Below are 16,059 nucleotides of genomic sequence, written 5' to 3'. Positions count from 1 at the left end.
AGAGAGCAGAGCTCCAGGCAGCAGTGGTTCTTGGTCTTTAGAGGCCATAAGACTCGCCCAAATGTTTATTAAACGTGCAGTTTTCTGGATCTTTCTCCGGAGTCTGAGTCTGTGGCTTTAGGGATGTTGCATTTTAATCAAGCACTGCAGGGGATTGTAATGTGTGTGGTCTTGGGACTACATTTCCAGAAGCCCTGATTTATAATATGACCTTGTGCCTTAAAGTAAACCTACTGGCCTCCTTCCTTTCCTGTCACCCTCTCTCTGAAATGTACTAAGAGTTAACTATGCTGAGATTGCAGGTGATTTTTCTACACACCACTTTTTTTTTCACTTTAAGTTCTGGGATACATGTGCAGAATGTGCAGGTTTGTTCCATGGGTATACCTGGTGTGCAGGTTTGTTCCATGGGTATACCTGGTGTGCAGGTTTGTTCCATGGGTATACCTGGTGTGCAGGCTTGTTCCATGGGTATACCTGGTGTGCAGGTTTGTTCCATGGGTATACATGGTGTGCAGGTTTGTTCCATGGGTATACATGGTGTGCAGGTTTGTTCCATGGGTATACATGGTGTGCAGGTTTGTTACACAGGTATACATGTGCCATGGTGGTTTGCTGCACCTGTCAACCTGTCATCTAGGTTTTAAGCCCCATGTGCATTAGGTATTTGTCCTAATGCTGTCCCTCCCCTTGTCCCCCACCCCTACACACCACTTTTGCCTTTATATAATTATCTGCCTAGAAAAAAAAAAAAAACACTATTTCACAATGACCTTGAATACTTTTCTAATCATGGCAAACAATAAAGCTGTTGTTATTATAAGAATCTCTGTAGAGGCAGCCTTGTAGGAGTATTTACTGCCTCCCCGCTGCCCCATCGCTGTCCTCAACTGAAACGGGGAAAGAAACGGGTTCACTTCAGCTTCAGTCTCCTCGTGTGCAAAATAGGACAACGATGCCTACCTTGGCAGCTGAGTGAGAATGATGGATGCGACATGTGTTTGTCAACTCTCTGAACCACTGGTGCCTGTGCCTGACCCCTATGAATTCTGATTTGATTGGTCTGGATGGACCCAAGGTGTTGGGATTGTTCAAGTTCTCCAGGTGATTCTAATTTTACAGCCTGTGCTGAGTCACTGCTTAAGGGGTTATTTCCCTATCCTGTATTCCCTTCCCCACCCACACATCCTGAAACTCAAGAGAGAGATTTCCATTTAGAAGATGATTAATAAATATATATTATATGTTTATATATTAACATATACAAATAAGTATTAATATATGTCTATAATATTACAAATATATTTATTTATATGTATACATCTATTTATACATATAAATATATAAATAAATATATAAAAATATATGTATCTTTTTTTGAGACAAGGTCACCCAGGCTGGAGTGCAATGGTGTGATTTTGGCTCATTGCAACCTCCACTTCCCAGGCTCAAGCAATCCTCCCATCTCAGCCTCCCAAGTCACTGGGACTATAGGCACATGCCACCACACCCAGCTAATTTTTTTTTTTTTTTGTAGAGATAGGGTCTCACTACATTACCCAGGCTGGTCTTGAACTCTAGGTTCAAGCAGTCCTCCCACCTAGGCCTCCCAAAGTGCTGGGATTACGGGAGTGAGCCACCACACTCGGCCAATAAGTATGTTTTAACTAAAGTTAACACACATGCCTGGCACATGCCTGGAACATTGATGCCCATTCCGTACTCTCTGAAGGGGTAAAGGAAAATCCTGCCTTTGTGGAGACAAGTTCTTGTCTTCCCTGTGGTAGCCACTAGAGGGCGTGCTTGACTAGCTGGCTCTGGCTGGGGCAGCCTGGTTCACTGGTCAGGATCAGTGTAGACCACGGAGCTGGCACTCCTTCATCTCCCTGACCCCGACCAGCAGCCATAGAGCCATAAGAGGGAGTTGGAGACAGTGGAGTCCTTCCTCCCTGTTCCCTGAACCGCAGGTTCCTTGGCAATATCCCAGAAGTACCACCAGGACCATCGACAGTGCATGCCCAGTCTCCCTTCCCCTCCCAGAGGCCCCAGCATGTCCCCAGAGACATTCCATGAGCAGCTGCTCCTGGCCCTGCCCCAGAGCTGAGACAGGCACACCCTGGCACAAGTCATGGTCTCTCCTACTGGGTCTCGGCTATGAAAATGTCCCCAGCTAGCCAGGCACGGCTCAGGCACACAGCAAAGTCATGAATGCTGATTGACCCAAGCCGTGCCTGGAACAAGAGTCCCACGGTTGACCCCCGCAGAGATGGCACCCAACCCAGTCAAGGTCACCCTCTTCTGCTTTCTGTTCCGCAAAGAAAATATTCACCAAACCATTTCTCCTTCCAGGACTGAACCTAATCTGATTCCTGCCTATACGTATTCATAGCCAAAAATTATGGAAACACTTAAATAACTCTAACACACAATGGCAAGGCCTAAGATCTGTGCCAAGTGCACAAAGGGCAGGAAATTTTTTACCGACAAGGGGGCATTTGGGTTGGTTTTTTTTTTTTTTTTTTTAGACGGAGTCTTGCTCTGTCGCCCAGGCTGGAGTGCAGTGGCCGGATCTCAGCTCACTGCAACCTCCGCCTCCCGGGTTCACGCCATTCTCCTGCCTCAGCCTCCCAAGTAGCTGGGACTACAGGCGCCCGCCACCTCGCCCGGCTAATTTTTTGTATTTTTAGTAGAGACGGGGTTTCACCGTGTTAGCCAGGATGATCTCGATCTCCTGACCTCGTGATCCGCCCGTCTCGGCCTCCCAAAGTGCTGGGATTATAGGCTTGAGCCACCGCGCCCGGCCTGGGTTGGGTCTTGAAGCATGAGTAGGAGTTCACGGAGCTGAGAAGAATGGAAGAGCATTACACATCAGGGGAACAACCCACAGAAAGTCATGGAGGTATTACTGAAGGATGGTTCAGTATGGCATGTTTGTCCACATTTTACAGAGGAGGACGCTAAAGCTCAAGGCCTGCCTTGTCCAAGGTCACACAGCTATAAATGGCTTGATACTAGGAACTAGGTCTTTTGATTTTGGATCCTGAGCCCTTTCCCACTATCAGCTCTACAGTAGAGGTCAGTTTCTGAGAGGTAGAGTCTTACCTGCTAGGGTAGTGGTCTCTCTTGGGGTTGAAGGGAGGTCCAAAGGATGGGGCCTGCATGGAAGAGACTTTTTTTTTTTTTTGAGACAGTGTCTTGCTCTGTTGCCCAGGCTGGAGTGCAGTGGCACAATCTTGGCTCACTGCAAATTCTGCCTCCTGGGTTCAAGTGATTTCTGGCTAATTTTTGTATTTTTAGGAGAGACCATGTTGGCCAGGTTGGTCTTGAACTCCTGACCTCAAGTGATCCACCCACCTCAGCCTCCCAAAGTGCTAGGATTGCAGGCGTGAGCCACTGCACCTGGCCGCATGGAAGAGACTTTGACTGCAGCAGATTCCAAGCTCTCGAGCTCCCCAGCAGAGAGCCATCTCTTGGGGCAGCAGAGCAGAGCTGGGGAGATGGTTGGAGGTGCCAGACACAGAATGCTATGGCCTTCTCACCTAGGATTACCATGGCAACAGGAGCATCATAGAGGGCCTGCCACGGTGCCCTTCCAGGCCCTGCCTTAGCTGGGCAGGAAGAAGGGGACCCAGCTTGACTGGGGGCAGTGGGCAGGGGGCCCTGGAGTGAGTCAGCTAGGCCTGGATGCTGCCTCCAGGCTCTATGTGGGACACCTGCCAGCCCACACCCCTCTCTTGGGCCAGTCACAGAACAAACAGGGCAGAGGCCAAGAAAGAAAAGGAGGGGGCTTGGCATAGCTGGACAGGGGTGTTGGGGGACACTGCCAGTCCAGGGCCTGGAAGCCAGACAGACAACAGCACCTCCACCCTGAGCTCAGGAAGCCCTGATCCCTGAAGGGTGGAGTAGACTCAACATTCAAAGAGATGGACACATAAGCCCTGAGCACCACAGAAAGACGACAGGAACCAGGGAAGGCAGGAGAGGCTGGGATACACCTAGGTCCAACTTCATCAAACCCAGTCCTGCCCATGACAACGGAATAGCATGGAATAGACCAGAGCCGGACCAACTAGAGACACAAGGCTGCGAGGTCCCCCATGGACTCTGCCACGCTGAAGCTGGCCAGGTGAGGCACTGACCCTATCCGCCTTCCACCTACCCCCACCCCTCCAGCTCAGAACTGGGGCTCATGGCAGGTGAGTAGCAGAAAGGACATCATGGGTCAGGCTTCTCCTACACAACTCGACAGGACCTGGATGCTGTCAAATGTTCACACCCAGGGAGTAGCCTCAGTGTCTTCAGCTCGAATGGGCATGTTGAGTTTGACGTGCTGTGAAAGAATGGTAAGTTTCTCGTCCAGCTGCTCATTTTGCAGACAAAGAAACCGAGGTATAAAGAAGGCCTGAAGTCACAGTAGGCCGCCTGTCTAGGTGAGTGCAGCGTCTCTCCACTGCTCCAGGAGGCTCCTGCGGTTCACTTCCATGGTGAGCACTGAATGCTGACTGACCGTGCTTAGCGCTTCCGGTGGCCACTGTGAGAAGGCAAGAATAGTAGAAATAATCATTTCTCCACATCTTGACCACTTACTGGGTGTCAGGCAGTGCACTAAGCTGTCTTTAGAAATGTCATCTAATCATCAAAACAACCCCTGGGGAAGAGGAAGGGTCCTCCATCTGTCACAGTGGGTGGATGTGGGGGAGGACAGCACAAGGGCAGGCTGGATGAGGAGTAAGCCACATTGGCCACTATCTGTCAGGTCGATGGGTTGACGGCAGGCTGCCTTAGCTGCCTTTCCCTGCCTCAGATGCAGGCTAGCTGGGCTCCCACAGCTACAGCCTTCTCCACCCATGCTAGGGCTACCAGACTTAGCAAATAAAACTACAGGCCAGGCCAGGCGTGGTGGCTCATGCCTATAATCCCAGCACTTTGGGAGGCCGAGGTGGGTGAATCACCTGAGGTCAGGAATTCGAGACCAGCCTGGCCAACATGGAGAAATCCCATCTCTACTAAAAATACAAAAATAATTAGCCAGGCATGGTGGCACACGCCTGTAATCTCAGCTACTTGGGGAGGCTGAGGAAGGAGAATCACTTGAACCCAGGAGATGGAGGTTGCAGTGAGCCAAGATCACACCATTGTACTCCAGCCTGGGTAACGAGCGAAACTCCGTGTCAAAAACAAAAACAACTGCAGGACAGTTGGGCAAATACGAATTTCAGATACAAAAGTCAGTAATTTTTCGTTTAAATATGTCCTACATTATATAGGCTCCCAGGGGAGGGGCCTGGGAGCATCGTCCTTTTCTCTGTCGGCCCCTCTGCTTTGCTGATTTGCTTAGTCCATCCATTCCTTCCTGCTGCTGACTTCTACAACCCGGCTTCTCAATCTGAGGTCTGGGGCCCAGTTACATCATTTGGAAGCTTGTTACCAAAGTAGAATCCAGCCTGGTGCAGTGGCTCGCACATATATTCCCTACATTTTGGGAGGCTGAGGTCGAAAGATTGCCTGAGCCCAGGAGTTTGAGGCTACAGTGAGCTATGATCACACCAGCTCAGAACTGCCGTCCCGACTGGGTGACAGAGCAAGACCCTGTCTCAACAAAGGAAGGAAGGGAAGGAAGGAAAGGAAGGAAAGGAAGGGAAGGAAGGGAAGGAGGGAGGGAGGGCCCCATTCTGTACATCATCTTTTTTACTTTCTTGAGGAGGTACCTTGATGCAAAAAAGTTTTTAATTCATTTTGAAGGAGGGAGGGAGAGGAGGGGAGGAAGATTCATGCATACCTGCTTTATACAATTATAAGAGAGATTTAAGATTATTGTTTACACTTCAAAAGTACTAAATGCTTGTTATAAACAATTAGGAAACTACAGAGCAGTTTAAAACAAAACAAAACAAACCCCCAAACAAGGTTATCATTTTGATGTATTTCCTTCCAGTCTTTTTTTATAATTTTAATATTAAGTTGCAATCCATGTCCTGTAAAATTCACCTTTTCCACTTACATATGTAGTGTTTACATATTTATTTATGCTAAAGGCATCCTAGTAGGTGTGCAGTAGTATCTCATTGTGGTTTTGATTCGCATTTCCCAGATGGCAAACAGTGTTAAGCATCTTCTCATGTGGTTATTGGCTATTTGTTTATCCTCATTGGAGAAATGTCTACCCAAGTCTTTTGCCCATTTTTTCAGTTGGATTGTTTGTCTTCTTGTTGTTGTTAGAATCATTTATATATTCTGGATACTAGATCATTATCAAATACGTGACTGACAAATATTTTCTACCATTCTGTAGGTCATCTTTTTTACGTTCTTGAGGAGGTTTCTTGTTGCATAAAGTTTTTAGTTCATTTTGAATTTTAAAAATTAAAATTTTAATTTTAATAAATTTTGACCCTGTCAAATCTAAGGTCATGAAGACTTACCCGTACGTTTTCTTCTAAAACTTTTATCACTTTAGTTCTTACATTTAGGCATTTGACCTATTTTGAGTTACTTTTTATATATCATTTGAGGTAAAGGTCCAACTTTCTTCTTTTGCATGTAGCTATCTAGGTGTCTATGTATATTTGTTGTAAAGCTTATTCTTTCTTATTGACTTGTCTTGGCATACATGTTGAAAATCAATTGATAATACGTATATGGGTTTATTTCTGGACTAGCACTTCTATTGAGCTATGTGTCACTTCAATATTGCATTGTTTTAATTATGTAGTTATGTAGAAATTTCAAAACCAGGAAGTGTAAGTTCTCCAACTTTGTTCTTTTTCTTTTTTTTTTTTTTTTTTTTTTTTTTTTTTTTTCTGAGACGGAGTCTCGCTCTGTCGCCCAGGCTGGAGTGCAGTGGCCGGATCTCAGCTCACTGCAAGCTCCGCCTCCCGGGTTCACGCCATTCTCCTGCCTCAGCCTCCCGAGTAGCTGGGACTACAGGCGCCCGCCAGGTCGCCCGGCTAGTTTTTTGTATTTTTAGTAGAGACGGGGTTTCACCATGTTAGCCAGGATGGTCTTGATCTCCTGACCTCGTGATCCGCCCGTCTCGGCCTCCCAAAGTGCTGGGATTACAGGCTTGAGCCACCGCGCCCGGCCTGTTCTTTTTCAAGATGGTTTTAGCTATTTGGGGTCCATGGCAATTCCATATGAATTTTAGGATCGCCTTGCCCATTTCTGCATAAAACGCAGTTGGAATTTTGATGGGGATTAGACTGAGTCTGTAGATCACTTAGTCACCTTTACAACATCAAGTCTTCCAATCCATGAACATCAGATGTCTTTTCATTTATTTAGGTCTTCTTTTGTTTCATTCACCACTGTTATAGGGTTTTCAGTGTACAAGTCTTGCATCTTCTTGGTTAAAAATATTCCTAAGTCTCTTATTCTTTTTGATAATAATAAAGTTCCATTTTGTAAATGGAATTATTTTCTTAATTTTATTTTCAGATTGTTTATTGCTAATGTATAGAAATACAGCTCATTTTTATATATTAATCCTGTATCTTGTAACTTTGCTTAATTTATTTACTAGCTGTAATAGTTTTTGTGTGGATTCTTTAGGGTTTATTACATATAAGATCATGTCATAATTTTCCAGGTGCAGTGGTTCATGCATGTCATCCCAGCATTTGGGGAGGCCAAGGAGGGAGGATTGTTTGAGCTCAGGTGTTTGTTGTTTGTTTGTTTTGAGATGGAGTTGCGCTCTTGTTGCCTAGGCTGGAGTGTTGTGGTACGATCACAGCTCACTGTAACCTCCACCTTCTGGTTTCAAGCGATTCTCCTGCCTCGGCATCCCAAATAGCTGAGATTACAGGTGCACGCCACCATACCTGGCTAATTTTTGTATTTTTAGTAAAGGCGGGGTTTTACCATGTTGGCCAGGCTGGTCTCGAACTTCTGACCTCAAGTGATCTGCCCTCCTAGGCCTCCCAAAGTGCTAAGATTATAGGCATGAGCCACCATGCCCAGCCTTTACATTGATTTTCATATGTTGAACTACCTTGCTTGCATTTCCATGATAAATCCCACATGGACATTACGTATAATCTTTTTAACATGTTGCTGGATTGGATTTGCTAGTATTTGATTGAGGATATTTGCATCTATATTCATAAGGGATATTGGTCTGTATATTTCTTTTCTTTTTCTTTTTCTTTTTTGAGATGGGGTCTTACTCTCCTGCCCAGGCTGGAGTGCAGTGGCGCAATCTCGGCTCACTGCAAGCTCCATCTCCCAGGTTCACGCCTTCTCCTGCCTCAGCTTCCTGAGTAGCTGGGACTACAGGTGCCCGCCACCACACCCAGCTAATTTGTTTGTATTTTTAGTAGAGACAGGGTTTCACCGTGTTAGCCAGGATTGTCTTGATCTCCTGACCTCGTGATCTTCCTGCCTTGGCCTTCCAAAGTGCTGGGATTACAGGCGTGAGCCACTATACCTGGCCTGGTCTGTATATTTCTTTCCTTGTAAGATATTGTCTGGCTTTAGTTTTAGGGTAATACTGGCATGAGAGAATGGGTTATGAAGTATATTCTTCTCTACTTTTTGGAAGAGTTTGAGGATTGGTGTTTATTCTTTATTTGCTCCTAATCGTTTCTCTATTGGAAGTTTTTTATTACTGATTCATTCTTGTGTTTGAGGTCTCTTCAGGTTTTCTGTTGCTTCTTGAGGAAGTTTTGGTTTCTAGGTATTTGTTCATTTATTCTAGGTTATCTAATTTGTTATCATACAAGTTTTCATAGTGTTTTTCTATAATTCTTTCTGTATCTGTAAGGTCGGTAGTTTTTCTTTTTAAAATGTTTTATTTATTTTATTATGTATTTATTTATTTGTAGAAACAGAATCTCACTTTATTACCCAGGCTGGAGTGCAGTTGTGTGATCATAGCTCACTGCCACCTTGAATTCCTAGGCTCAAGGGAGCCTCCCACCTCTGCCTCCCAAGTAGCTGGGATTACAGGCATGTGCCACAGTGCCTGGCTAATTTTTACAGATTTTTTTTTTTTTTTTGAGATGGAGTTTCGCTCTGTTACCCAGGCTGGAGTGCAGTGGTGCAATCTCGGCTCACTGCAACCTCCACCTCCCAGGTTCAAGCCATTCTCCCGCCTCAGCCTCCTGAGTAGCTGGGACTACATGCAAGTGCCACCATGCCCCGCTAATTTTTGTATTTTTAGTAGAGACAAGGTTTCACCATGTTGCCCAGGCTGGTCTCAAACCCCTGACAAGTGATCCGCCTGCCTCGTCCTCCGAAAGTGCTGGGATTATAGGCGTGAGCCACTGCGCCCAGCCTAATTTTTAAACTTTTTGTAGAGATAGGGTCTCACCATCTTGCCCAGGCTGGTCTCGAACTCCTGGGCTCAAGCAATCCTCTCACCTTGGCCTCCCAAAGTGTCAGGATTACAGGCATAACTACTATGCCTGGTCACATTTTTATTTTTAATTTTTATTCATTCATTTATGTATTTACTTTAGAGACAGCATCTTACTCTATCACCCAGGATGGAGAGAAGTGGTATGATCATAGCTCACTGCAACCTTGAACTCCTGGGCTCAAGGCAATCCTCCTGCCTCACCCTCCCCAGTAGCCAGGACTACAGGCATGAGATACCATGTCCAGCTAGTAGCCATTTTTCTACTTTCGTTCCTTACTCAACAAAGTAAGAAACAGGGCCTTACTCTGTTTCCCAGGCTGGAGTGCAGTGGCAAGATCATAGTTCACTGCAGCCTCGATCTCCTGGGCTCAAGTAATCCTATTGCCTCAGCCTCTCAAATAACTGGGACTACAGACATGTGCCACCACACCTGGCTAATTTTTTAATATTTTATTTTTAGCAGAGACAAAGTTTCCCTATGTTGTCCAAGCTGGTCTTGAACTCCTGAGCTCAAGCAATTCCCCAACCTTGGCCTCCAGAAGTGCTCAGATTACAGGCGTGAGCCATCCCAGCCTTATTCCTAACTTTAGTAATTTGAGTCTTCTTTTTTTTTTTTTTTTTTGGTCAGTCTAAAGTTTCGTCAATTTTCTTGATCTTTTTCTAAGAATCAACTTTTGTTTTCATTGATTCTTTCTGTTGTTTTTCTCTTTTCTATTTCATTGATCTCCACTCTAATTTTTATTCTTTCCTTCCTTTTGCTTGCTTTGGGTTTAGTTTATTCTACTTTTTCTAGTTCCTTAAATTGGAAGTTTAGGTTATTAATTGGAGATCTTTCTTCTCTTTGATGTAGGTTTTTACAGCTATAAATTTCCCTTTGAGTATTGCTTGTGCTGTATTCGGTAAGTTTCGGTATGCTGTATTTTCATTTTCATTCATCTCATCTAATTTCTCTTGTGATTTTTTTCTTTGATCCATGGGGCATTTGAGTGTGTTGCTTAATTCCCACATATTTGTGAATTTTTCACTTTTAATTCTGTTATTTCTAATTTCATTCCATTGTGATCAGAAAGATAATTCATATGAATTCAATCCTTTAAAATTTATTAAGACGTATTTTGTGGTCTAACATATGGTCTATCCTGGGGAATGTTTTATGTGTAGTTTGAGAAGAATGTATATTCTGCTATGATTGGGTAGAGTTGGCATTGTTCAAGTCTTCTATTTCCTTATCTAGTGTGTAGTTCTAGCCATTATTGAAAGTGAAGTATTGACGTTTCCAACTATTCTTTTTATTTTATTTTATTTATTTATTTATTTTTAACTTTTTTTTTTTTTTTTTTTTTTTTTTTTTTTTTTTTTGAGACAGAGTCTTGCTCTGTCACCAGGCTGGAGTGCAGTAGCATGATCTTGGCTCACCACAACCTCTGCCTAATGACTTGACAGAGATTTTCTTAAATACCTAGAACAATGATAAAAAAATCTTCCAGTCTTTTCTGATGGGCTCTGTATGTGTGTTGGCACATACCTTCAACTTTAAGCCAGGCAATTTACAGCTGTGCCTTAACCTTTGTCTTCTGCTTGCAGAGAGCCTGAAGATCAGGTAGAGGTGGGAATTTAGGACCCCTTCAGGTCTTTTCTGAGCATGCACCAGGCCTAGGCACACATGTGCACCTCTATTCCCTTGACTATGTAGGAGCTTTTCGAAGCCCCTTAGGGACTTTTGCAGTTTTATACTATACCATTTGCACTGACATCTGATCCTTTTCTTTTTTTTTTTTTTTTTTTTTTTTTTTTTTTTTTTTTTTTTTTTTTTGAGACGGAGTCTCGCTCTGTCGCCCAGGCTGGAGTGCAGTGGCCGGATCTCAGCTCACTGCAAGCTCCGCCTCCCGGGTTTACGCCATTCTCCTGCCTCAGCCTCCCAAGTAGCTGGGACTACAGGCACCCGCCAACTCGCCCGGCTAGTTTTTTGTATTTTTTAGTAGAGACGGGGTTTCGCCGTGTTAGCCAGGATGGTCTCGATCTCCTGACCTCGCGATCCACCCATCTCGGCCTCCCAAAGTGCTGGGATTACAGGCTTGAGCCACCGCGCCCGGCCCAGATTTGATCATTATACATTGTATGCTTGGGTCAAAAGGTCACATATACCCCACAAATATGTACAACTATAATGTAGCCATAAAAATTAAAAACAAATTTTTTTCTGTAAATTTTGTATATGTTCTTTTTCTTTAAAAATAGATTCTAAAAATTCATACGTTAACCTTTCAATATCATATATAGGAGACCACTACCTGGAGTCTCGTAGCATCTAGCTCTGTTGTGTGTTGTTTCTGGTGATTCTTATTCACAGTGGCTAGCATCTTTATGTGCTGGTGATCTCTGTGAACTCACTGCTTGAATCCTTCATATCTAAATTTGGACACATTCCTCCAAAGAGGAGTTGAATCCGCTTCTGCCTGGACCCGGGGGTGTCACCAACATGAAACACTTCAGCCCTCTTTGAGGGTCCTAGCTCCATGTATTTTGAGGGTCCTAGCTCCACAAAGTTTCAGGGTCTACCTCCATGTATTTTGAGGGTCCTAGCTCCATGTATTTTGAGGATCCTAGCTCCATGTATTTGGAGGGTCTTAGCTCCATGTATTTGGGGGGTTAACTTAGCTCCATGTATTTGGGGGGTCTTAGCTCCATGTATTTGGAGGGTCTTAGCTCCATGTATTTGGAGGGTCTAGCTCCATGTATTGTGAGGGTCTTAGCTCCATGTATTTGGAGGGTCTTTCTTAGCTCTATGCATTTTGAGGGTCCTAGCTCCATGCATTTTGAGGGTCCTAGCGCCATGTAGATGCCCAACATTCATCTCCCCAACCTCTCTCCTAGCCAAGCTCCCAGCTTTGGATGTACTTTCCTTTGTGGGCAAGGAAGTGGCTTTGGCAGACAAGGCCTAGAGCTTGATAGACAACACGTCCTCAAAGAATTATAGCCTCTTTTTCTAGAATTTTTTTTTTTTTTTTTTTTCTGTAGCAGGAAGGTTCCTCTCTGCTCTAAGTCCACCACATCACTAGGAGCAGAGATTCTCCAACCAATTCCACACTTATCCGTAGGAGCCATCTTTTTGATACGTAAATCCGTTCACATCACACTCCTGTGTAAATCCTTCAATGCCTCCTCTTTGTCTTTATGTATAAAGTTTGAACTCCTTACCTAGCATACTGTATTAGTTCATTCTCGCACTGCTCTAAGAACTACTCAAGGCTCGATGACTTATAAAGAAAAGAGGTTTAATTGGTTCACAGTTCTGCAGGCTGTACAGGAGACGTGGCTGGAGAGGCCTCAGGAAACACGATCATGACTGAAGGTGCAGGGGAAGCAGGCACCTCTTACATGGCCAGAGCAGGTGGAAAAGAGCAAAGGGGGAGGTGCTACAGACTTTTAAACAACCAGATCTCAGTTAGGCGCGGTGGCTCATGCCTGTAATCCCAGCACTTTGGGAAGCCGAGTCAGGAGGATCACGAGGTCAGGAGATCGAGACCATGCTGGCTAACACGGTGAAACCCCATCTCTACTAAAAATAGAAAAAAAAAAAAATTAGCTGGGCGTGGTGGCAGACGCCTGTAGTCCCAGCTACTTGGGAAGCTGAAGCAGGAGAATGGCGTGAACCCAGGAGGCGGAGGTTGCCGTGAGCTGAGATCGCACCACTGCACTCCAGCCCAGGAGACAGTGTGAGATTCTGTCTCAAAAAAAAAAAAAAAAAAAAAAAAACAGATCTCATGAGAACTCACTTACTATCACAAGAACAGCAGCGGGGAAATACATCAATACATTACCATGATCCAATCACCTCCCACCAGGCCCCTCCTTCAACACTGGAAATTACAATTCGACATGAGATTTGGGCAGGGAGGCAGAGCCAAACCATACCACATACAAAGCCCCACATGATCTAGCCCCTGACTCTTTTGCCAGCCCCAACTCTTTCAATGGTCTCCCTTTCCACTCCCAAATGCCTGCCTCAGGACAGTTTTCCAGACTCCTAACCCTAAGTCTAGGTTAGGAGTTCCTGGATATGCTCCCAGACAACTTTGCACTTCCCCTATCCTTGTACCTGAACTGTGGTCCTGTGTGTTAGTCTGTTGTGCATTGTTATAGGGAATACCAGACACTGGGCAATTTGTATAGAAAAGAGGTTTCTCTGGCTCGCAGTTCTGCAGACTGTATGGGAAGCATGGCACCAGCATCTGCTTCTGATGAGGGCCTCAGAAAGCTTCCATTCATGGTGGAAGGTTAAGGCGGGGCATGCATGTCACATGGTAAGAGAGAGAAAAAGAGAGAGATGGGGGGAGGTCCCAGACTCTCTTTAAGAATCAGATCTGGCTGGGTGCGGTGGCTCATGCCAGTAGTCCTAGCACTTTGGGAGGCCGAGGCGGGTGGATCACCTGAGGTCAGGAGTTCGAGAGCAGCCTTGCCAACATGCTGAAACCCCATCACTACTAAAAATACAAAAGTTAGCTGGGCATGGTGCCTGTAATCCCAGCTACTCAGGAAGCTGAGGCAGGAGAATCGCTTGAACCTGGGAGGTGGAGGTTGCAGTGAGCCAAGATCATGGCATTGCATGGGCCTAGTACCAGGCAAGAAAGAGTGATGAAATAAAAGTTTTCTGTATCCCGGCCAGGTGTGGCTCACATCTACAATCCCAGCACTTTGGGAGGCCATGGTGGGCAGATCACAGGGTCAGGAGTTCGAGACCAGCCTGGCCAACTTGGTGAAACCCCCATCTCTACTAAAAATACAAAATTTAGCCAGGCATGGTGGCGCACACCTTTAATCCCAGCTCCTCTGCAGGCTGAGGCAGGAGAATCACTTGAACTCGGGAGGCAGAAGTTGCAGTGAGCTGAGATCACGCCACTACACTCCAGCCTGGGCGACAGACTGAGACTCCATTTCAAAAAAAGAATCAGATCCTGCAGCAACTTATTACCACAGAGAGGGCACCAAGTCATTCATGAGGGAACCAAGCCCCCGTGACTCTCACACCTCCCATAAGGCCCACCTCCAACACTGGGGATCATATTTCAATGTGAAATTTGGAGGGACAAATACCCAAACCATATCATGCTGTCATTAGATGTCTGAATCCCCCTCTACGCATAATCCCCTCCTAAGCTGTACACTTCATGAGTGCAGAAACATTGTCCGTCTGGCTCACTAATGCGCCATCAGCACTTGGCGTGTGTGTTCTTAGATATCTGATGAATGAGCGAACACCTCCACTGAGCTCCCAGTGTTTTTCTTATAGATTTTTGCAAATTCTTTATATGTTAAAGATATTAACGTGTTGCCATTGCCTGGGAACATTTTCCCCAAGTTATTTGCCTTTTTTTTTTTTTTTTTTTTTTTTTTTTTGAGATGGAGTCTCGCTCTGTCGCCCAGGCTAGAGTGCAGTGGCCAGATCTCAGCTCACTGCAAGCTCCGCCTCCCGGGTTTACACCATTCTCCTGCCTCAGCCTCCCGAGTAGCTGGGACTACAGGCGCCTGCCACCTCGCCCGGCTAGTTTTTTGTAATTTTTTTAGTAGAGATGGGGTTTCACCATGTTCGCCAGGATGGTCTCGATCTCCTGACCTCGTGATCCGCCCGTCTCGGCCTCCCAAAGTGCTGGGATTACAGGCTTGAGCCACCGCGCCTGGCCCGTTATTTGCCTTTTAATTTCGGCTTTTTTTTTTTTTTTTTTTTTTTTTTTTTTTTTTTGGCAGTGAGGAGCATAAAGAAGCTTCACATTTGAATGCGGACGGATCTATTGATCTTTTTCTGTTAAGATCTCTCCAAAATGTTTCCAAGTTTAGAAAGTCTCTCCTTTACTAGATGTGTAAGAAGTGTTCACTTCTATTTTTTCTGCACACGGTTGTCCATTTAATCTTCCCAAAGCAGGGCTTTGATCATTTCTCTCCCCTGCTCAAAAATGTTTAACCATCCCCTTGGAGCCTTTAGAATAAAGTCCAAATTCTTTAACTCTCCTCCAATGCTTTTCAGGATTTAATCTGAGGCTGCCTTTCCAGACTTTTTTTTCCTGTTCCCCAAATGAGCCTGAGCTCCTGGCAAAGTGAAGGGTGTTCCTCTCTGTCTGTGTTCTGCCTTTCCACCTCCAGGCCCTTGTACCTGTTGGTCCCTCTGCAGGGAATGCCCATCCTTCAGTTCTATATGGATTTTTATTTTTTTTTTGAGACACGGTCTTGCTCTGTTGCCCAGGCTGGAGTGCAGTGGCATGATCTTGGCTCACTGCAGCCTCCACCTCCTGGGTTCAAGCAATTCTCCTGCCTCAGCCTCCCGAGTAGCTGCCTGGCTAATTTGTGTATTTTCAGTAGAGACAGGGTTTTTACCATGTTGGCCAGGCTGGTCTTGAATGGCTGACCTCAAGTGATCTGCCCACCTCAGCCTCCCAAAGTGCTGGGAATTACAGGTGTGAACCACGGCACCCGGCTCTATATGGATATTTAAATCCTATTTATTCTTCAATCCCTACTTTCTTTAAAAAGCCTCACCTTACCCTTCCTTCCTCCTGAGGCAGTGAGTGGTGGAGGGATAGGAAAACAAGCTTTGGAGTCAGACAAACCTGGGTTAAAATCCGAGTTCCTTTACTTGTTAGCCATTGGCCAAATCCTTTAACCTTTCCAAATCTCAGTTTCCTCATCTTTAAAATGGGAACAGAAAGCAA

Source organism: Rhinopithecus roxellana, chromosome 15 (genome assembly GCF_007565055.1).
Source record: "Rhinopithecus roxellana isolate Shanxi Qingling chromosome 15, ASM756505v1, whole genome shotgun sequence".
NCBI classification, from domain to species: Eukaryota; Metazoa; Chordata; class Mammalia; order Primates; family Cercopithecidae; genus Rhinopithecus; species Rhinopithecus roxellana.
Note: the sequence above shows the minus strand (reverse complement) of the source record.